A 14,617-nucleotide genomic window follows, 5' to 3' on the forward strand; every position below is an offset into this window, starting at 1 on the left:
TCACCTGCTATCATTGTATCAATATAATTCATCACAGCCTTGTCCAGGGCCAATATTCACCAGCTAGTATCTTTATAACCAAAGAGTTGTCATAATATTAAAATACTTCCATGTTGGTTGGCAAATAGCCATTGTTCCAAGCTCCCTCAAGTGTCCTGCAACCAAGAGGCGTGTCCTCTCATGCTGAAGATTTGAAACAACCTGCTGCTCCCTGAGATGCTTAAACCTCTTGCAATCTAGCAAATAAATGTCTGACACCTGATATGTTAGGGCCCCCAGGGCTGCTCTAGTGTTCAGTCCAGTGTCCTTTCTTTCTCCTTGGACAGTGTTCTTCTACTCTTACTGCTTGTTCCAGATTGTAAATTACTCTTCCTAGTTTAAGTTTTAGAAGTTTGAATTCATAAGGTGGCACCTTTCACATGCATCTGTCCCTTCTCTTTCAAATGATAAATGAGCTGGAACCAAAACTATTTTCTTTGCAAACCCTAACAGTGATTGATATGTGTCCTGTGCACTCCAACTAGCTCTATCTTAAACCGCTGCAGAGATATTTATATGTTTTCTCCTTTATTGTTTAGAAGGAAGAAAACTAACACTGTGTTTCTATTAGAAATAAAATTTTTGCATTAGTGAGAAGAGGTTGAATACCCCATCAGATGTCATGATGTTTACTTATAGAAACCTCGCAGAGAGAAGGGTTTATTTCCCTGTCTCCACAGTAAGTAGAATAATATTTTATTGACTTTGAGCTTCACTCAGAAATCATTGCAGGATGTCAAGCTTCCTAAGTAGTGACTCAGGCAAGTTCAGGCAGCTATAAGTGGTGTGCAGGAGCTGCTGTTTCAAAATGAAATGATTTTTGCCCTTAAAAGTAACCTATGGAGTCCAACTCCTGAGTAATCTGCAAAGAAAATAAGATCCTCGATACACAGAATGAAAGCATTTGGTTTGTCAGGGCAATATAGCCATGACATAGTGTTTTTTTTCTTTTTTTAATTGAATAAAGTGATTTGTTTTTAGCCTTCACTAAAGCCGGTATTAACAATAGTAATAGCTGATATTTATTGAACAGTTGCTATGTGTCAGGTACTGTGCAGAGCATTTAACATGCAGCAAGAACTCATTGAGGAAGGGAATATTATTATTTCCATTTTACAGATGGGTAAATTAAGGCACAGAGCTCTTAAGTAAATTAACTAGAAAGAGGCAGGAATTGCAATAAAATCCTAAAACCCACCTGGCATCTGAGCCCCTCTATGTAGTACTATCTTGCTCAGATCACACTGGTTTGCAGTCTTCTGCTAGGCCTTAGCCCTTAAATTCCCATGATTCTATGTTTGCAATCTCATTACCAAAGGTTGAAATCAATTGATAGGAGTAGTGTTACTGAGCCAAACTGAGTGAGGTGACTCATTATAAGAAACATGGGCAAAACTGTAAAATATACCAGCGATTTACTGGCTCTATTCGTTTCCTAACATTGCCATAGCAAAGTATCACACACAGTGTGGCTTAAAATAACAGAAACTTATACTCTCATAGTTTTGGAGGCTAAAAATCTGATATCAAGGTATCAGCAGGATCGTGTTCCCTTTGAAGTTTCCAGGGAAGAATTCTTCCCCATTTTTTTTTTTTTTTATAGCTTATGGTGTTTGTCAGCAATCCTTGGCATTCCTTGGCTTGTAGTTGCTTCATTACAGTTTCCACCTCTGTCTTCACAGGGCATCTTCACTCAGTGCGTGTCTCCAGGTATCCAAATCTCTCTCTCTCTCTCTTTTTAAGGGCACCAATCATTGGGTTTGGGGCCTGCCCTAATCCAATGTGATCTCGTTTTAATTTGACAACATCTGCAAAGATTCTATGTCTAAATACGGTGGTATTCACTAGTTACAGGTGGATTCAACACACTTAACTGGCCAAGAATTGATCGTATTCAGATATTGAATCATAAGTTGGAATCATGAGGCCACTGAAATAGATTTTTTTAAGCATAGTGTGTTGGAGAATATACTCATTAAAACATTGCTTTATTTTGGAAAAACATTTGCTGTTACTGTGAAGCTGAATAATAAGTTTTTTTTTTTTAAGCTGAAATATCTGCGAATGATTGTATATAAACATTCGCTCATAAAATATTTATATACACATTTCTCTATGCTGGACACTATTCTAGGATGTAGAGAAAACAATGTTGAGGAAATACATTCAGAAGTCCTTCTCTCAAGGAGCTTGCATTCCTGTGGGGACACCAATAGTTGCCAAAGAATCGCAAGAGTGCAAGTTTAGCTTTAAAGTGAGGTGAGTTCTCTGAAGAATGACTTAAAGCAACAAATTTATTCTTCCCTATTCTATAGCCCAGAAATCCAAAGCTAGTGTCTACAGGGCTGTACTTCTTTCTGCTCCATGGAAGGAAATTTGTTCTTTGCTTCTTTTAGCCTTCTCTAGCAATCTTTGGCTTGTGGCCACATCACTCCAGTCTTTGTCTCCTCTTCTGTGTCTCTCCTCTTCCGTTTGTCTTTAATCTTCCTTTGTCTTTCTCTTATAAGGACCGCTACTATTAGATTTAGGATCCCCTTCAATAATCCAGGGTTATCTATTTATCTCAAGGTCCTTAACCTAGCCACATAGCTGCAAAGCCTCTTTTTCCAAATGAAATAACATTCACAGGTCCTAGGTTTCTTTGCAGTGGTCATTTTTCATCCTACCCACACTTGGGGTGGCTGAGATAGCAAAGCATGTGGAAAGACAGGTTGGAAGAGTCAAAGCTTTAGGAAAGAACTTGAAGGCAGAATAGTGTGAGATTTTGGCTCTTTCAAAAAGCATTTCACAAAGCAATGGTCTTAATTAGGAAAGTATTGCCCAGTAAGTAATATTTTAAAAACTGTTTGGGCTTCTTTTTAATCCCTATTATCACAGATGTGCTATTGGTTTTTAATATGTAGGAACCAGAAAAGCTGGATGTCCTTCAACATGTGATACAGAGGTCCAAAGAAAGAATTGCCCCTGGTTCTGCTGGACACTCATGTGTCTACAAGTTAATGTCTGGAACCTAACTCTATTTTATATATATACACACTAATCTTTTTCCAGAATGCACCTGTTTTGTAAAGTTCAGGTACTTTACTCAGTGTTTAACAAGAGTATTTTACCATTTCAATTAACTATTTCACCAACAGGGTCATCATTTATACCATCCCAGCTAACTAGAAAACACTCCTGTTTTCAACCATCGGTCTACATTTGTAGCTGCCACACATGAATATATAATAGAGGAGATGGGAGACAGAATAAAACACTTAAAAGCAGAGTCCTTAATCTAATCATAGCTGCAGAGTGGAAACAAGTAAAGCTCACTAGACCTCACTGAATTTTATTATTAAAGCTTGTCTTTAAAATATTTTATATTTTTCCATATATATATATACACACATATATATGTATATACACACACATGCATATATATATACACACATTCACATATTTATATATATGTGTGTATGTGCTGGTGTGTAAATAATTTTGGTAGCTTCATAAGCAGCCTATAATGTGGAAATTATTTATTATAAGTTATTTAATTATGTATTTATTTGTTTTAGTTTTTCCGCATTTTTTAATTTAATTCTTATTCCGTCCCGAGAGGTCTCTACATATTCCACGCATTATTAATTACTCTTTCACTTTTACATTCATCTTTTATTTACCATGACCTATTGAAGAGTATGGTGTTCAAAGTATTTTAAGTAACTCAGTAAGTGGTGAGATTTTAGGAAAAGAGATATTATCTATGGTATTTATGACCCTGTTGCATGTCATAACTCAAGGGAAAATGTTGATGCTTCACATATAAATAAGATTCAGGTCCCTTATGAGAATATTTTAATTTTTCATATCTCCATTTTGGCAGCCTATAATTTGTCTCAAAATGTTCTCTCTAATTAAGGTTTTTTCCCTCTATTTCTTATCATATACAAATAAGTATGATCTATTATTTATTATTTTCATGTCAACTTATACATCTGTTCTTTTATATCCTTGGACTTCTTATATGAAACTTAAAAAATTGTTTTACATCTTTTACATCCAACATTATTTATTATAATTATAAGTGGTTGCAAATTTCTCCATTCCAGGATAGCCTTTCTCAATACATATTATTTTATTACAAATAACTTCCCATTTATTTCTCCTTTGCATTACAGTTAGGACATCATATTGATTTTTTCTTGAAAAATTATATTATCTGTTATATTATCTGTTAATTTCATTTCAGGGTAGTAAAGAGAGTATTACATAACGTTTGTTATAAAATAAAATGTTGCATCTGATGGGGTTGAAAACCATTACCGTAAATAATATGACAAAGTCTAAAATGTGAGAATATGCATGTGTTAAGCCAAAGGCAGAAGCAGCAACCTTTCTCTGGATGGTGAGAGGAGCAGGTGTGGTCAGAAGATCAGAGGCGAATTAGGAGAGGGCGGGGCAGGGGTGGAGGTGAGAGGTCTCAAGCTTCATTTTAAAAGAGGCATGACTTACTCATTGTCTATACATGTCTCTCTCGGTCCCCCTCAGTGTTTTTTTTCCATCTCTCTCACTGTCCCTTTCATTGTCCCTCTCACTCTCTGCCTCTGAGAGGAGACCACACTTTGTCTGTGGAGTGTTACCCCTTTTCTAATAAACTTTACTTTTGATTCTAAAAAAAAAAGGAAGAAGAATAAGAGACATGAGAGGTATGAGAGGTTTGAGGCAGAAGAAGCAATTCTAGCCCATGTTTGAGGAACAAATGAGGCTGGAAACTAGGAGAACAAGGACTAAACTCTAGAGTCCACATAAATGCACATAAGGCTTCTCCAAAACTTTAAATGAGGAGTGCTTTATCAGGAGGTTATATTGAGTTAATGTCCCCATGAGTCACAGAGAGTGACATCACTTTTATAAAGTTGCAGAAGAAGGTGGTATAGGATTTAACAACAGGTTCTGTTCAGGTCCTATGCAAACTCTAAACCACGAACTATAATCATTTTTATTTCAGGATGTGAGTTTGGCATTCTAGGAGCCAAAGATTTCATGCTTCCATGCTAGATCAAGGCAAAAAGAATCTATAGCTAACTTTTAAATTGAGAAAGAAGAATGAAGAAGCAATAGGATTTTCACGCAAGCAAATGAATAGAACTGGGCTTTTGATAGTGAGATAGAAATGAAGAGGAGATACATTTCAGTCAGGTTATGGTGAAGAGAAATAGAACCCTTGAAATACTTATCCCAGTTTGTGAGCGTGCATTTATTTTCTTCTTAAACTCATTGTTCTCTCTCACACTAGAATGGTAGCTCAATGAGGAAAAAGGACCATTTTTTCTGTTTTATTAAAAACATGTAAAAATACCATAGTGCCTGCAACAGAGTAAGTAGTTCAGTAAATATTTGTTGACAGAAGGAACAAATGAATGACTTGGCTAGGAGCTCTTGAACTTCTACATTAAACACCTGTGCATTACTATTCCAGATTTTCATGATCTTGTGCTGCTGTAAAAGTCATTAATATAAAAAATAATGAGATTAGTTCCAATTGTGTGGTATTTTCACTGTAAGATGTTTTCATATCTATTAAGCAGAGATATGCATCAAACCCCACTGTCAAAATAAGTGGCTTGCGCACTCTAAGACATAAATGTTTGTGGGAAATAGCCAAGCAAAACATTTGTGTAGCAGAGCCTCTATCCTGTTAGAATACAGATTAGATCATTAAGAAGCAACACATTGCATCCAGTTATCAGTGTTTGCACACAGTGTAGTCTATTAATTGGATGAGTATGGAGAACATTGATATACCATTTCACTCCATCAGAGGATTATTTCTCTGTCTTTATCAATAAATTCTGCCTCGAAACTTGAGGATTGACCAGAAAAGAGTAATATTTTTTTTTCAGTCTGTTCTTTCCAGTTTTGAATTGGTTTGTCACTGGATTTGTACATTTTACTAGGAACTTAGTTTTAGTTATAGAATGCATAGTGGGGAGGTGGGTATCACACCTTAGGTTTGAACTTATTTACAGAGAAAATAAAAATAAAAATAAATAGGTAAGAAAGTTCAAGCAACCTCTCTTGGCATCAGAAGGAAAACCAAATGGAACTGGGCGTTAGATAAGATAGCAGTTTGTTCATTCAGACTTTTAATTAAACTCAGAGGTTAATAGATCTCAAGATGAAGTATTTTAACAATTATGCGACTGAGAAATTTCCTTGATTCCCCCTCTTACACCATCTACTCTTGAAGAGTCACTTTCTAGATTTTTAAAAAATATTATGTCAACATGATATTATTTGGTAAGTAAATTCCCATATCATTGATGATCCATGAAATCACAGAATGTTCACCCTAGAATCATCTCAGAGCTCCTTCCTTCTCCTTGTGCTCCCTATCCCTTCCACAAATCCAGTTTCTTCACTGGTAATCATTGCCTAGGCTGACACATACATGAAAAATTGTCCATTATATTTGTACAGCATTATGAAACCCATGTCCCCTCTTTATGTGTTTGTTTGTTTTTTTGTTTGTTGGAAAAATTAAGCAAAACAATGTAAATAATGGATTCCAAAATGTTGTAATGTGATATTTCACTTGACTTCAAAAGAAAAATGGAAGAGCTCTAGGCATCAAATAAAAATAGCAACTTGTTTAAATACTCCTTTCATTAGAATAAAGCATCTCAAACTCTGAGAGTTTCTCTTGTCTACAACTGTATGCTAAGCGAGTGGTAGCATCTGGCAGTAAATGACAAAGAACAGCCAAAAAGGACTTCAGTAAACCTAGTTTGGCTCCTACAACTTGCAGATGAAGACTTTGAGTCAGAGCCGTGAAGTGATCTAAAGTCACACAGAAGTGACAGTTTTCTAATTTGAAACCGAGAGAAGAAAGTTTTGGTAGCGGGTTTTGATTATTCAGTCTCTTGGGAGTTTATGTGCTTTCCTGATTGGTTCTTATTATATCTGTGGAAAATGCAATCAAATATATGTTGAGGACACTTACTACCAATAGAGTACCACTTCTGGCTTTTTCTTCCTCATCTTCTTTTCTGCAAGGAAGGGATTGCCATCTACTTCTGCTTCTCATTTGGGGTCTGTTTATTCTAATCTTTCCTGTGCTGTGCAGTAGGGATCCTGCCCTTATAGGGCAGACCTGTGGTTGTCCAGGGATGTGACAGTGTTTCTAAACCAATGATAAAGTAATTAGTGAGCCTGACTACCCAAAGAGCTAAGACACTTGCCCCTAATAGCTTCATCAGCAACAAAGGTCTTAATTTGATTCTGCATTTACCTGACATGCTGCTTTCAGTTGATTCCAAGATTAGACACGAAAGAATAGGCGTTTTTTTTCTTTTTTAACACCCAAAACTCTAGAACTCTGAAAAAAATTTTAACTTTCCCTAAATCAATCCTGTCACCAAGAAATAAGCACTGTTAGAAATCTCATGTATATTTTTTCGTTTTGTGTGTGTGCTTATCTATCTAATTCAGTGTTTCACAAAAATGTAATCAAACTGATTATGAAATTTCTCTTTCTGCTTATTTCATTTAGAATACATACCAAAAAATTTAAATGAAACCTAGACAGTTGCTACTTTGCAATTCTCTGTTAAATGCTGCATCATCTCTGAATGTTGCTAAAAGTAGAGAACGCCTGACACTCATTAAGAGTTTCACATGCTTTGGGGACTTCTCAGTGGTGCTATTTTCCAGAAATCTTCTGAAGCAAGTATCATTGCAAGCTCTGTCAGATATTGTTGCACTACTGTCCTAATCCGGGGCCTAGCAAACCACAGCCCATGGGCCAAATTCACCCTTTACTCCGTCTCCTCTCCCTCACCTGTTTTTGTATGGTCAGCTGGCTAAGAAAGGTTTTCACATTTTTTTGAAGAGGTGTTTAAAAAAATAAGAATATGCAAAGGTGTGACCTAAAAGCCTAAAATATTTACTATCCGGCTATTCGTAGGCATGTTTCTGCTTCTCTTGCCACTTTTCCTCTGCCCTTGCTTTTTTCTCTGGATGACATGCTTATTTCCCACTGCACTGTCTTCTTCAAGTTTCCTCCCCTGCCAGGGAGGCCCTTCCCAGTTTCTTTGCTCAGAAACTCCTATTCATACTTCAAACACTTCCTCAAATATCAACTTCTCTTAGGGGCCACCTTTGACTCCTCCTGGAAGTTATGCAAGATCCTCTGACCTTGTTAGAATTGTTCTCATATATCTTGGGTAGACAGAAAAAAAGTGCTTTTGCCTTTTTTCCTCAGTTGACTGTGAATCTTTAAGAACCAAGTTCAAAGATGAGTGTTGTATGTGCCAGCAGTTAGCGTAAATCTTAACATAGTGAGATCTTAAATTTTGGTGACTTGAATGAAAGAAAGAATGAACAAACAAATGTATGAAACAGAATGAATAAATGTCTGAATGAATGGTGAGAGTTCCTTTCCCACTTGGGTGCACTGTTTACTCCCTGCAGAACTCAGTCTATTTCTTGGTCATTAGTATCTACCAGACCCTGATAACTTCCTATCTGGTAAGGCGCTGTGGTCCATGCCAACCCATTGCTCTTGATTCAGCTTTACAAACACTTTTGGATCAGTTCAAGGACCCTCACTGAAGACAGTTTTACTTTAGCAGCAGGTGTTTACCAACTGTTAACGTTTTTGTGATGTAACCACTTACTGCTGTTTCCGTACCTCCCTCCTCAAGCCCCAGTGTATCCCTGAAAGCTCTAGTTCCATTGCTGCCTGTGAACTGGATGGCTCTATGCTGGACAAGCCACTGAGTGGGCCTGACATTTAAGGCAGACAGGTAGCCTATGCATGGTTGCTAATATGATGTTTTCTCTCCTAAACTATCTAAGGTACTTTTAGCTTGGTGCGCATGATGGTTAATTATATGTGTCAACTTGACTGAGCTAAGGGATGCCCAGATAGTTAGTAAAACATTATCTCTGTGGGTCCATGAGAGTGTTTCAGGGAGAGATTAGGATTTGAATCAGTAGACTTAGTAAAGAAGATCTATCTGCCTCATACATTGGTGGGCATCCAACTCATTGAGGGCTGAAAAGAACAGTACAAATGTGGGGCTTGAATCAGAAGCCCCACATTCTTCTCTTGGACAGAGCAGCTCCTGGTTCTCAGACCTTTATATTCCAGGACTCACACAAGCAACCCTTCTCCTTCCTCCTCGCAACCCCCTCCCTCATTCCCACCAGGCACGAGACTCAGACCAAATTACACCACTGGCTTTCCTACTTCTCCAGCTTGCAGACAGCAGATGATGAACCTTTTTGGCCCCCAAAACTGTGTGAGCCAATTACTGTAATAAATATGCTCATATATATTATATTAGTTCTATTTTTCTAGAGAACCCTGACTGATACAGTGTGAATTTATTTATTTTTTTTGCCTGAATGGAAGTGACCACAAGAAGAAAGTCCATGTAGGAGAATCTTTTGTAGGAGAATCTGAGTAACTATTAAATAGTTATTAAAACATTGTTGCATGGGTTTTTCTTAACACCATTTACAGATAGGATCCCCAGGGCACAGAAATTTAAAGGGTCTTCTGAAACAGAGCACTCAAGATGCTCTGTTTTCCCAATTATACAGTCACTGTGATATAAGTCCTAATCTTCTTCTGTCTTTCTTGGCTTCTGGGGAGGAACAGTGACCCCAAACAGGGTGCAGCATATGCATGAAACTTCTGTGCAGCCAAGCCCACAGAAATATTGCATTGTTTTAAATTTTCATAATCTGTAATCCATAATGGCTCCCGAAGCACCAACTATTTTCTTTCTACTGCATATCATGCATTTTTAACTGTCTATAATTACACAATTAAGCAGTAGGCCATTGAGGCTCACAGGAATCATTAGCTCAAAGTGTTTCGACTTCTATAACTTGGCACCAGGGACAGTTCTTGCCTGAAGGGATGGTGAGTCTGCTCACCCAGGTGCCTGAAGAAGGAGAGCCCCCACTCTCAGCCTTAGGTTTCTCAAGGGAGTGAAATTCCTACTGAACTTGAACATGGCATAAGGGAGTAAGAAAGACAGAAACCCTAGCCCCGGCCCAGGAAATGGTACGGCATCCCAGACCAGGAGGAGATGGAGAAAATGAATTACATGTTTTTTCTATGCCCATCATTCCTACCAAGTGATGTTCTTTTAGTGAAAAAGCACCACTTTGGGTGAGAGGAAGGCGAAAATGGTAAATACAAGGTGATGGAAGGAGACCAGACCGCAGGCGATGAGCACACAGTAGAGTATACAAATGTCATTATAAAGTTGTACACCAGAAATTTATGTAATGTTATTAACCAATGTTACCCTCAATAAATTTAATTTTTTTAAAAAGCACTAAAATGTCCCTCTTTAGGCACATTCAGTCTGCTTTGCCTTTTTTTTTTTTTTTTACGCCTGCAGCACCTGGTCTTTCCAGGTGGTCTCCCATCCAAGTACTAACCAGGCCTGATTGACCCTGCTTAGCTTCTGAGATCAGACGGGATTGGGCTTGTTCAGGGTGGCATGGCCATAGACATGCTTTGACTTTTAACTCCATAAAAAACTTTAGTCTTGTCCATGTTGCTTCTGTGATCCAAACCTATGGGATTGTATATTATTTTAACACATTACATGGGCCAGGTGTGTATCAACACAAAGATAATGGACTGAAATAGTCATACAGTCTTGTACAGTGTGCTCAATACCTACAGCATTTTATGTGAGAATCCAAAAATCAGTAGTGGCAATTTTGATACATTTATTCATTTCCTTCACTTAAAACTGCTGTGAAATCCTCTCTAAAAAGTTTCTCCCACACACATTTCCCTAAAAAGCCATCCCCTTACCCTTGTACCCTACGTAAAAGGCATTGAAAAAGAGAATATATTTAATGTCATATTTCTATCCACTCACCCATATTATGTATGAGTGTGCTTTGCAGTAAAGATTTGTTGAATACTAATGATCATATTATAAATGTATCTTTATTTACAAGTTTTAAAAAATTTTGAATCTTAAAATTAATAACAGCAAGATTATAAACATTAATTTTACAATGGCATGTGTGTTAGCTTGGATGAAAGGGACTAGAAAATAAGCAGATATTATAATTTTGACAGATTCAGGAAAATACATTGTTAAATAGGGAGTTCGACAAATATTAAGTGATGGAGATCAGTTTGCCTGTCCTTTTGTGTTTCTGTGTATTGTATTCAGGTTCTGTTTATTTTTTTTCTAGTCCTTTTTTAAATGTTACACTTTAGTTTTTGCATTGGTTCAGATTTTTGGAGAAATAACCTATCAATTAGAATTGTAAGTAGGATGAAAGTTAGATATTGTGAGCTATCAAGAGGGATTGTACAATAAAATTTTACTTTATAAAAGTATTGTTTGCTTATGTAAAAGATGTATTCAGGGGCTCCCTTAAATAAAAAATGAATGCCTTTGAAATATATGGCTACATTTCACTTTTACACCTTCTTCAGTATGCTGGTCAGCTTGCATTCTGGATTGAGCCATGCTTGTGACTTTATCCTGTGCAGCCCAGCCTCCTCCTTCTGCTGATGCTTTTCATTCTAGAACAGTCTGCCTTTTCTTCTTTTGTAGCCCAACCTCTTTTCATTTATGACCTAATTCAATTCTGTTTCTCAGTGAAATTCTGCCATTTTTCTAGTCACACCTTTTCTGTCCCTCTTCTGAAATCCTTCAGTACTTAGACTCTTCATTCCAGCACAGGTTCCCAATGCCTCTCTTTTACTCTGATTCTCACATGTCTATTTGCTTCATCTCTACAATTAAATTTTAATTTCCTTCAGAGTAGGCCTCATGCCTCAGTGCTCAAAAAAATTTTGTTAGCTGATTTTTTTTTATTGTTGTATGATTAGTTTCATTTAAAAAAAAGTTCTCAAATGCTCATTAGTGATTTAAAGATGAGTTTAACAAACACTTTCTGTAAAGGTTTAAATAGTATCTTCAGCTTTGCAGACCAGATGTTCTCTACAAATACTCAGCTCTACCAATGCAGCACAAAAGCAGCTGTAGACAGTAAGTAAGCCAGTGGGTGTGGCTCTGTTCCAATAATATTTTCTTTACCAAACAAGCAGCCATTGAGATGTTACCAAACCCTGACTTAAAGTATGGGAAACTTTTACAGAGTTCCTCGATTAACTTAGATTAATGACTGAGAGAGAACAGTGTAAATCATGTGAGCCATGCATATTCACCAGTACACAGAAGAAAGAGCATGTCAGAGTTTCCCTGACATGTTTCTAGAACATCCCCAGTAATGTTTTATAGTTACTCAGAATATGATAAGTAATGACTTTTCATTTGTTTAAAAGTAATGTTCATTCTGGGAACTCTCACACATTGCTGGCAGGAGTGTACATTGGTCCAGCGTTTCTGGAAGCACTTTAATATTATGTAGCCTAAATATGTTCATAGTCTCCTCTCTATCAATTATCTTCTGGAAAGGATGCTGAAGAAAGCATTCATTCATTCAATCTGTGTTTACCAAGGGCCTGCAGTGTGTCAGGCACTGTGCTAGGAGCTGGGTCTCTACGGAAGTGGTCAAAGATTATGTTATAGCCTATCAATTACCACATTGTTTAACACAGACATAAATCAATAAAAAGTTTTGTATTGAACAATGAGCAGCAGTAAAACTGTGGTATACTTATATGATTAAATATTTTGCAACTGTTAAAAATGATACTGTAGAAGAATTTTAATTATATGGAAAGATATTCAAATGAAATATTAAATGAAAGAGTTGGTTAAATGTGTTTATAGAAATATTTTTCCAGGCTTAAAAATGTATAGGTGTGCCTAGATAAAATAACATGAGGATAGTCACCAAATATTAATGATGACATTCTCTTGATGGTGAAATTCCCAAAGATTTTTCCTTTTGTGTCTGTATTTCATACTTTTTTCTAAAGTAACCATGTATCATTTATGTGAAAGCAAAAATAAACCTGAGATACTTTGAATTATGCAAAATTCCTAACAATAGAGGACATAGCCCCCCATATTTAGAAGTTGAGGATGAGTTTATTCTGGGCAAAAATAGAGAATCTTATTCCACTAAAATTGTTGCTGAGTTGCTTATAAGATTATAAATGTTCATCTTTATGCACATTCAAATATTAAAATCTTTCTTCATCAACCAGAGTATTATTGGGTAGAATAGAATCTTTTTCCCTTTATCTTGACTTACTAAGGGTTAACTGGAAAATCCTTTGTTTCAACCCTTCTTAATCTCCAGGTCCCCTTTGCCACTGTAACAAATCCAGTCTTATGAATATAATTGAATCTCCTTTGATGATTCAGTGTGTTGCAGGACCTTAGGGCTATAATGCTGACCATCAATTATCATTGGATAGGACGAAAGATATAGATGTGGAAGATACAGAATATTGAGCTGAATGTGAAATGATTCTAGGATAGCCTCTGGAAATTGCTTTATAGAATGAATCCCCAATGTCAGTGAGTTTTTGTTGTGTGTCTTTTCTCTTATAAAAGCTAGCTTAGTTCAAGGAAAGAAAAAAAAAAATCCGGTGATTTGAACTTTCTAGTTACGTAGAGCCTGGTTCCTCCAGATTATTATTTCTTGTGTTCCATCTCCTTTTTTTTTTTTTTTGTCTCATATAAAATATAAAAAACCTCCTGTTCCTATTCTATCTGTGTGATTACTTGAGCATTGGTTGTTTATCTAATGTTGACTAGATTAGACCAGGACTGTCTCTTGGGATCAAGAGATCTGAAACATTCCATAGTGCTCCATCAGCCAAAATCCTTGCCTGGTTGAAATCAGATTGAAGGGAATAAACATCCAAGGCTGTTTAGGGGAAGAGAAGTTTAAAAGAGCAGTCAGTGATCTAAATGAGATCTAAATTTTACATCTGTGTTCAAGAGAGATATTTATAGTTTTCTTGTCTGTCTGGTTTTAGTATCAAACTAATGAATTTGGAGTGGGAGAGTGAGCAGGTAAGACTCACTCCTTTTGATTTCACGAGGGTAGCCAGCTTTTCCATCTGACTTTCATACTGGTTTGAGTCTCTTAGGACAACCACCTTCACCTCCACTCTCTCTCTCCCCATTTCACTGTCCAGCAGCAGAGGTCTTGAAGGAATTGCCCCACCCAGACCTGGCTCTAATGAGAATCAGGGTTCCAGAGTGCTGTGTAATGAATTAAAAACCTGTTTGACTCCAGTTTCACAACTAGTGTGACACAACTGGAATTACAGATGTGCTGAGGCAGTGATCCCCCTCAGCCCTGAGAGATCCAGGTGGATTCATTCCCAGCTCTAAGCATCTATTCCCATTTATGCAAGTGTAGAATGCTAATATCTTTATTTAGTATATGGATCGTGACTTGAAAATTTTGGAAGCTTTGATCAGATTTTCCAAAAGGAGACCCAAGAATATTCCCTGATCTAAGATAAAATATATGACAAAGTTCAGAGTCAAATGCATGTGAGAATCTGTGCTCTCTCTAGGACAGCCCTCTCATCTGACAGATGAGGAACCTGATCCTAAGGGTCCATTCTTAGTGACAGAGCTGGAACCCATATGTTGGTCTCTTATCTCATTTT

General features: G+C 36.9%; 1 protein-coding gene and 1 pseudogene across 20 annotated transcripts in view; one reads left to right on the plus strand and one right to left on the minus strand.

The window, feature by feature from the left end:
* The window catches only part of NCKAP5 (NCK associated protein 5), a 909,219-nt gene that overhangs the window by 521,501 nt on the left and 373,101 nt on the right, over nucleotides 1–14,617 (plus strand). The gene's annotated exons all lie outside the window — the stretch shown is intronic.
* Nucleotides 10,434–10,556, minus strand: LOC118614232 (annotated as a pseudogene).

Source organism: Rousettus aegyptiacus, unplaced genomic scaffold (genome assembly GCF_014176215.1).
Source record: "Rousettus aegyptiacus isolate mRouAeg1 unplaced genomic scaffold, mRouAeg1.p scaffold_m13_p_2, whole genome shotgun sequence".
NCBI classification, from domain to species: Eukaryota; Metazoa; Chordata; class Mammalia; order Chiroptera; family Pteropodidae; genus Rousettus; species Rousettus aegyptiacus.